Here is a 9,411-nt window from a genome sequence, read left to right on the forward strand (position 1 = left end):
TCTGCAAATATCATGTTCTTCAAATGCTCAGGCACAATTGAATTAGTGCTATGTTTATGTGGCCTAATTCACCTGGACAATCTTACGTTCTTGAATATAAAAGCCTAATTGAGCAAGAGGTGATGAAGAATCTGTAAACTCAGATTCTGTAATCACAGCTTCAGTCTGAAATATTTAACTTTAATTCTTTGTATCCATTTGGTGTTTTCAACAGCAACCTGAGTTGTTCACAGTATAACCTACACAACTGGGCATCTGATTAAAACCCTTGAGATCTCAACATTTAGCACTCTGTCTTTGGAGAGTAAGCTAGAGGCTCTGGAGCTTGTCCTGGATCTAATATTACTAGCCATGATGCCTCTATCTAGTACACATAGGCACCAGATCTGGCAAATGATTCATGATCTTAAGTCAGGTTCTGTGAGCAAAGCAATCTGTCCAGTCCTCCATTTCCCAACACATGTCATCTTTAGAAATTCAGATATATCTATCATACATGAAATAATCCTTGTCCTAGACTATGTTCCGTACTCTGACCTGTCATCTTCCTGTGGTATATCTTTTTTGCAGCCACTCCACATAGCCAAACCCATTACTATGATATTTGCTTTCTGTTTGTCTTGTATCTCCCTCAGTTGACATACCTCAGTCCTTTCCAATTGTATGCTTGACACAAAAGTATATAATTCTTTAGTACACAATGATTAGGCATATGAAATTTTTCATGACATTAATAACTGTTTCTGAACTCTGAGTACTGATATCTGGTGCATAGATCAATTGCCCTTGAAATATACCTTGGCCTCTTAAAACTAATTCATACTCACTATCTTTAAAACCTCCCTTTATTTTCCCATTTTTCTTTTTATCTTTCTAAAATAGTGGCATCTCTCAACAATCCTTATCTCTTTATGGATACATTTTATGGGTATAATATCCACTACTCAGACTCTTGTTTTAGCCTCATGGTAGTAAGTTTAAGCCATCGTTTTTGGAATTTTCGTAACTTCAGAGGTGAGACAATGATGTAGTTGATTATGAGTCAGGGCAGGGTATTGTTAGGTAGGATCTAGGCATTAATCCATGACAAATCTTTGAGGAGTTTCAGTGTCCTATTACTGTAACCTTTGCTTTTTGCCTTTCTCTTCCTTTGCCTCTTAGCTGTGTAGATGCACACAGTAACTCTTCCATTATTGCTGCTGCTAATTTGGATGGATGATCTAGATGTTTATATTTCCCGGCAAATCAATTTGCATACCTACTGAATGAAAAAAGGTATGAGCAAAAATAATATGTATCATAAGACTTTTATTGGCAATAATAGTAAAACATAAGTGATGGAGCTTCATTCAACGTGCAGGCCTTCAGATAAATCTAAAAACAAAAACAAAAACAAAAAAAAACATGGGGAGCCACCTATTCATCTACCTTTAACAGACATATCCTGGTATATGCAAATCACAATTCTATCCGTCATATACCTCTATCAGATAAACCTGTAATAACTTTTTACATGAGCCAATCATCAGTTTTGTTTGAGAACCAATCACAACTTGTTTTCTGTTGATCTAAGCTTCAGAGAGAATCACTAATCTCATTTCACACAGACAATGTAAAGGACATGTATAACACAGAAAAGCTAAAAGTAGCTCTTGAAATGTGATGGAGCAGCTGGAAGCAGTGTCATTAGAAGTTACAAATTAAGTAAATTTTCTAATGCTTTTGCAGGATAGGATCAAAGTGATAGAATAGGAAAAGGAATCAAGAAAGGGATTCTTTAACTTCAGTAGAAGGCACATTTGCAAAGTCATTAGAGGCAGAGTTGATTTTCTTACTGTGTCTATATAATGTTTATGGCACCGTGGAAACAATGAAAATAACCCCTACTATTGGAAAAGTTTCTTATGTTTGTCCAGTCTCACGGCTGTAGGACACAAGCTCAGATTCTAACAACATTAAATTAAAAGATGTAAAGAGACAAAGTCTCAGAGAATACTCATTTATCTTGAAGCCCCAATAATCTTTCTCCAAAATAGAAACAGAAGGAACATTCTATATGGCCACAGTTGCTCTAACACATAAATAATACAAAGAATCAATAAAGAAAGAAAATTTTATGCAAATCAAAACAACCCTGAGATTTCACCTCACACCAGTGAGAATGGCTAAGATCAAAAACTCAGGTGACAGCAGATGCTGGCGAGGATGTGGAGAAAGAGGAACACTCCTCCATTGTTGGTGGGATTGCAGACTGGTAAAACCATTCTGGAAATCAGTCTGGAGGTTCCTCAGAAAATTGGACATTGAACTGCCTGAGGATCCAGCCATACCTCTCTTGGGCATATACCCAAAAGATGCCTCAACATATAAAAGAGACACGTGCTCCACTATGTTCATCGCAGCCTTATTTATAATAGCCAGAAGCTGGAAAGAACCCAGATGCCCTTCAACAGAGGAATGGATACAGAAAATGTGGTACATCTACACAATGGAATATTACTCAGCTATCAAAAACAACGAGTTTATGAAATTCGTAGGCAAATGGTTGGAATTGGAAAATATCATCCTGAGTGAGCTAACCCACTCACAGAAAGACATACATGGTATGCACTCATTGATAAGTGGCTATTAGCCCAAATGCTTGAATTACCCTAGATCCCTAGAACAAACGAAACTCAAGACGGATGATCAAAATGTGAATGCTTCACTCCTTCTTTAAATGAGGAAAAAGAATACCCTTGGCAGGGAAGGGAGAGGCAAAGATTAAAACAGAGACTGAAGGAACACCCATTCAGAGCCTGCCCCACAGGTGCCCCATACATATACAGCCACCCAATTAGACAAGATGGATGAAGCAAAGAAGTGCAGACCGACAGGAGCCGGATGTAGATCGCTCCTGAGAGACACAGCCAGAATACAGCAAATACAGAGGCGAATGCCAGCAGCAAACCACTGAACTGAGAATAGGTCCCCCGTTGAAGGAATCAGAGAAAGAACTGGAAGAGCTTGAAGGTGCTCGAGACCCCAAAAGTACAACAATGTCAAGCAACCAGAGCTTCCAGGGACTAAGCCACTACCTAAAGACTATACATGGACTGACCCTGGACTCTGTCCCCATAGGTAGCAATGAATATCCTAGTAAGAGCACCAGTAGAAGGGGAAGCCCTGGGTCCTGCTAAGACTGAACCCCCAGTGAACTAGACTATGCGGGGAGGGTGGCAATGGGGGGAGGTTTGGGAGGGGAACACCCATAAGGAAGGGGAGGGGGGAGGGTGATGTTTGTCCGGAAACCGGGAAAGGGAATAACACTTGAAATGTATATAAGAAATACTCAAGTTAATAAAAAAAAAAAAGAATGAAAAAAAAAAGAGAAAGAAAATTTTACACAATTTTACTTATGAACATTAATGCAAAAATACTCAATAAAACACTCACTAAAATGCAAACTGAATCCAAGAACACATCAAAAATATAATCCACCATGATCAAGTAGACTTCATCCGAGGGATGCAGAGATGGTGCAATATAAAAAAAAATCATCAATATAATCCACCATAAAAACAGAGGAATAAGAAAGTCACATGATTATCTCAATAGATACTGAAAAAGCCTTTGAAAAAACTGGGGCATTGAGCCTTCTAGGACCAAGGGAGTCTCCTCCCATTGATGTCCAACAAGACCATTCCTGCTACACATGAAGCTGTAATCATACGTCCCTCCAAGCATACTCTTTGGTTGGTGGTGTAGTTCCTGGGAGCTCTGGGAGATCCAGTAGGTTGATATTGTTCTTATTCCTATGGGTTGCAAACGCCTTCACCTCCTTCAGTCATTTCTCTAACTTCTCCATTAGATGTTGGCTGCGAACATCTGCCTCTGTATTAGTTAGGCTCTGGCAGAGCATCTCAAGAGACAGCTAAACCAGGCTCCTGTGGGCAATGACTTCTCACCATCTTCCATATTGTCTAGGTTTGACATCTGTATATGAGATAGATCCACAGGTGGTGCAGTCTCTGGATGGCCTTTTCTTCAGTCTTTGCTCCACAGTTTTTCTCTGTACATCTTAACATAAGCGTTTTGTTCCCCCTTCTAAGAAGGATTGAAGCTTCCACACTTTGGTATTCTTTCTTGAGCTTCATGTGTTCTGTGAATTTTATCTTGGGTAATTCGAGGTTTTGGATTAATATCCACTTAGTAAGTGCATATCATGAGTGTTCTTTTGTGAATGGGTTACCTGACTCGAATGATATTTTCTAATTCCATCCATTTGCCTATGAATTTCATGACTTCACTGTTTTTAATAGCTGATTAGTAATCCATTATGTAGATGTAACTATACGTTCTGCATTCATTCCTCTGTTAAGGGCATCTGGTTCTTTCCAGCTTCTGGCTATTATAAATAAGGCTGCAATAAGCATAGTAGAACATGTGTCCTTGTTATATGTTGAAACATCATTTGGGTATATGCCCAGGAGTAGAATACTTGGGTCTTCAGGTAATACTATGCTCAATTGTCTGAGGAAACAACATACTGATTTTCAAACTGGTTGTACCAGCTTGTAATCCCACCAGCCATGGAGTAGTGTTCCTACATCTCCATATCCTCACCATCATCTGCTGTTGTCCCGCGCACGACTTTTCGCCGGCAAGGAGCACGCGGACATTAGAAATCCTTACTGTGACCACTTTATTAATCTTAGAAGAGGAAAAGCCACGCCGCGCCAACATGGGGCGCTTATAAAACCCTCGTGCAGCGCACCCACACCTGATTGGTTGTTACCCATGATCTCATAAGGCACGCCCCGGAGTGGGCAAAGACCTGGCACGAAGGCACTCTTGCACATGCGCACAGTTAACTACCTGAAAGGGGGGCCAGCTGGCGCGGCAAAGGTTGGCGCCATCTTGTAATGGCGGAGTCTATCCTGACCTACCACGTGGGGCGCAGTGGAAGACAGCGCCATCTAGTGGTGGCGAACGTATTGCGGCCCTCTACATCTCACCCTTATAATTTATATAATTTTATAGCAGAAATGATCACCCTATCGCGTGCAATGAGGAAACCTCAGCGATGTGCAAGGGCTGATCAAAGGAACACTGAGTCTCTCTCAATCCCAGTGCAATTCATCCACAGATCCATGGGGTGCAGGAACAGAGAACTCAGATACAGAGAGTATCCCTCTCCTCCCAGTGCAATGGATGCACAGATCCATGGGGTGCAGGAGCAGGGAACTCAGATACAGAGTAAATCCTGAACAAGATAACCAAATTCCAGGTGAGGCCCTTTGTACAATGGCCACAAGTGCTTGAGTGATAACGGCCTTGTCACATTACTGTTGAGATCTGAGTTTGTAAACCAACCATGGTATGAATACTGATCCACAGCATAGGGCTGCATCAAACAGAGCCACTCCCGATAAGTAGTGGGCACCTCATATGGTCCTCCTCAGCTGTTACCACCAAGGGCCATGGTCAAGCTGCTCTTATAATAAAATTTAGAATTCCCAATTTTTAGCAACTACTCCAGAAAGTTCACCCACTGTACTTGTCTAACAATAGATCGGGGGAGGATAACTCCAGACACTGCAGACACAATGTCTGCAGCAGTAATGGCTGCTACAATAGCAGTGAAAGTGTCAAGGTCTTTTCCAGGACAGTTCAGGATCAGTCATTCTTCTCTGGAACAACCAGCAGACAATAGAACCATTTCTGAGATCTGTATAACCAGGACAGAGTTCTCCAATCACTGTAGCTTTATACAGGTGGCTTTCTGTGAAGCTACAGTCTGTAAAATGACAACACCAGTTACCAGTTAAGGCAGCAAGAGTCACCAGGGAAATGAAAGGACAGGGGTAACAGCTGGAGTCCAGTCTTCTCCAGGAAGCAGCAGTGTACAGAGTCTGATCGTAGGCCACAGTGGGACGGGAACACACGCAGCGGTAACACTGACTGCAGCAACGGCAAAATCTCTGTGATGACAAAGGATGAAGGGGAATCTTCTATCTTCCTCTCAGGGCAGAGGAATGACTCCAGGGACCCGAACCAGGAGAGCTGAATAACCAGGATCAGCAAGTCTCAGCAACCACCTAGGCAGCTGGCACACTCTTGTAGCATCCTGTAGAAAAAACACAAACATTCCCTCTTCCCCATATAAAATATCTGGACAGGAACATGTCAATAAGTGGATCTCTCTATTTCACCTAGGCAGAAGTATGCCTAGGTGTAGGGTGCCATAAACTTTGGCATCCAAATTTTTAAAATTGAAATAAAAGGAGCATTATTTAGCATACATGGATAACTCCCCCTTTTTATTTATTAAGATATAGTAAAGATATTATTTATTAAGGTAAGTCCTCGAGGATTAAATTGAGGACACTGAGCACTTGTATTTATAAATTGACTTGTATACCAAATTATCGTTTCCAGCATTATTGTTTTGGATATATAAAGAATGAGATTTTTTGACTAATTGTTCTTATGTAAGGCCTATAATCTGTCTGGAATCTTGTCCTCCCTTGTTAAGGAGCCCAGGCAATCCAGTTTGAGTTCTTAAATGTCCTATAAAGGAACAGTATTTAGTGCTCTTAACCACTAAGCCATTTTTCTAGCACCTCACAAACTTTATTTACCTAAACATAAGCATTAATGAGAAATGTCAAATCTTGTAAATATTGTCCAGATTCAGTCTTACTAGAAATCCCTGAGCTGGCAGGGTGAAGCTGGGAGTTGAAAGTAAACAAATGGAGTCTTCCTCTTTTCCTGAGGGTGTGTTATCAACTCCATTAACATTTTCAAAGAGCTGGGTCTATGGTTTTGTTTAGTTCTCAGAGCCAGAGCACTGAAAGGACAGTGAGTTGTCAGACAATTTACACTGAAATCACTCACTGATTTTAAGTAGAAAACCTGTCTCTAATAAAGCATTAAGTAATTGAAATCAATTGTAAACCACAAGCCACACATTGGCTATCAGTATATGAATTGAAAGCTTGATTTAAAAACAGTGGCTAAACTATGGAATTTAATAATCTGTGTTGAAGCAATAGAAACTCAAGAGAATAAACAAGTGATCTAATCATATATGTAGCCTTTTCATTAGATGAACCACCTATAAATGTACTAAGCGCATTTCCTATGGGTTGTACGCACAAATATGTAGGAAGTACAAAAGCATGTAAAGAGTAAAATTATCAATTTCGTCTGAAAAATTTGTATATGCAATAGGCCAAATATCAGTATTTTGTAATAACCAATTAACTGTTGTTTGGAATAAGATATGTTTTACCAGGTTTCTATTTAAAATACTTCCATGACTCTAGTCCACAACTCTGTACTAACACAGCTGAAGCTTTATCTCCAATGTGCATAACAAAGACTTAAGTCCTCTGGTAAGGTGAGGTACTTAGCCAATTAACATATCTTTAGAAGCTTAAAATTAGCTTCAAATATTCTTATCCAGAGTAGTGTAACAGCTACTCCCCAAATATTAAAGCTCATTTTGAGAGCAAAGGTTTGTAATAAAAATTTCCATATACATTGAAAGATTTAAGTTCTAACTTCTTACACTGAAGAAGCAACAAAATTACCTAATATGAGGCTGTTAGCCATTCTTAATGATATCACTTTATGGGCTCTCTAAAACTATAAGCAAGCTCACGAAATGAAAACTCACAATTGTTATGACGAAAACAAATTGTATAAAATCAATCCTCTAAATCTGTCTTGAAATGGCAGTTGGAGTAAGGAAACTGGCTGTAATGCTCTCACAAGTTCTAAAACCTCATCAATCCTTATAAATCCTGTAACAATCTCTACCTGTTTGATTTTTCCTTAATTAAAAATAAGTTTGAGTTAGTCAATGTAACACTGGCAATCCTAAATCACAATCTTTAAGTTCTCTTTGTAACACCAGAACACAGCCACGAGGTCACCTGAGTTCTGAGTACAGGACTAGGCAGCAGTTCTCCGGGCAGTGGAAATTAGCATTAGAATACAGATAACTTCAGGGCAAGCCACAACTTTGGAAAGCAAAACTCAACCTCCAACAAACAATCTAGTCTCCAAGGCACCCCAGGTCTATCTATTATGTTACAAAGTTTGACTGTCAATTTTTACATTTGGACACACAATGGTGTGGTCTCCAATACCTCAACAAGGGACAATGTCCTAAATTCTTTTAGAAGCCTGGTTTCTAGGATAAGAGTTCCATAAAAATATTACCTCAATTTAGACCTGTCTCCCTAGGTTGGCCCATGTCACATGCTATCTAGAAGGACTCCATCCAGATTATCAGCTTTATGTCAACTTTCTGTTACCAATATTATACCTTTTTAACCATATCCAATAACTATAAAGCCAATAGTCCATAACCAAGGCAAGTAGAGCATATTTATACATATAAAACCAATGAGAAACAAAATTGAAGTGGCTACACCTATCTTTAATATTTAGACCAAACATCATTTTTACCCTTTTATCTATGATTTTAAGAGAAGCACCTTGTCACCTGTTGAGTCAAGTAATAAGTCAGGGATTTTTTTAAGAGAAACAGCTATCAACTCTTGTATGAAGAAGCTGTTGGCGCGTTTAAGATCAGCTCGTGTAGACGCTTAGCCTCTGGTCAGCTTCTCCAGCTAATCTAGACACCTGGCTCTAGGCACAGGGCTTCAAAGACCTGATTAAAACTGTTTTTTATTCATTGTTCCCTTCTTGAAGCGAGTTAAAACCAAGTCAAGGTGTGCACGACCGGCAGATAAAGTTTTTACCATTTTTTCTTTTGAACATGAAACATAAAACTTTTAGACAACGAGAAACAAAAACCACAGACATACACTGACAGACATGGGGACATCCTGGTGCACCAGAGACAAACAATAGACAAAGAGGGGAAAAAGCCAGATGGTGTTCACGGCGACTATCCACTCGAGTGGAGCTGATATGGGCGATGGATTGTCTCAATTCCTGGACTAGTCCACCAACGTGTTGAAACCCAATTTCTGTAAGATACTGAGAGATATTATCTGAGCAGTATGACCGACATTCGCCAATGGTATGGAAGTGAAACACAGCCCTGAGTATTTTTACTCACAACCCAATTACATTAACTCTATCAGGCTGTGCACGGGCACTGAGATGTCCTTTTGTTTGATTCTCCTGAATAAATTTTCAGGCGGTCTGCCTCTATCAAATCTGATCAGTATGACTCTGTAAAGCTGTCTCGTCAGCGCCAGGACGCCGCGGGGTCCCCAGAGCCGGCGCGGGAGCTTAATTACACCTTTCATAAGCACGAAGACAAAGTTTTTCTCCCAAAATACTGTGTTCCTTTTACCTCCTCCCTTCTCACCCGGGGCATTTTTTCCCCAATCTTTCACTTCCAAATTGGAAGGGTCTGGTGCTTGAGATCGATCAGTTCGTTGCAAC

The sequence above is a fragment of the Rattus norvegicus genome, chromosome 1 (assembly GCF_036323735.1).
Source record: "Rattus norvegicus strain BN/NHsdMcwi chromosome 1, GRCr8, whole genome shotgun sequence".
NCBI lineage: Eukaryota > Metazoa > Chordata > Mammalia > Rodentia > Muridae > Rattus > Rattus norvegicus.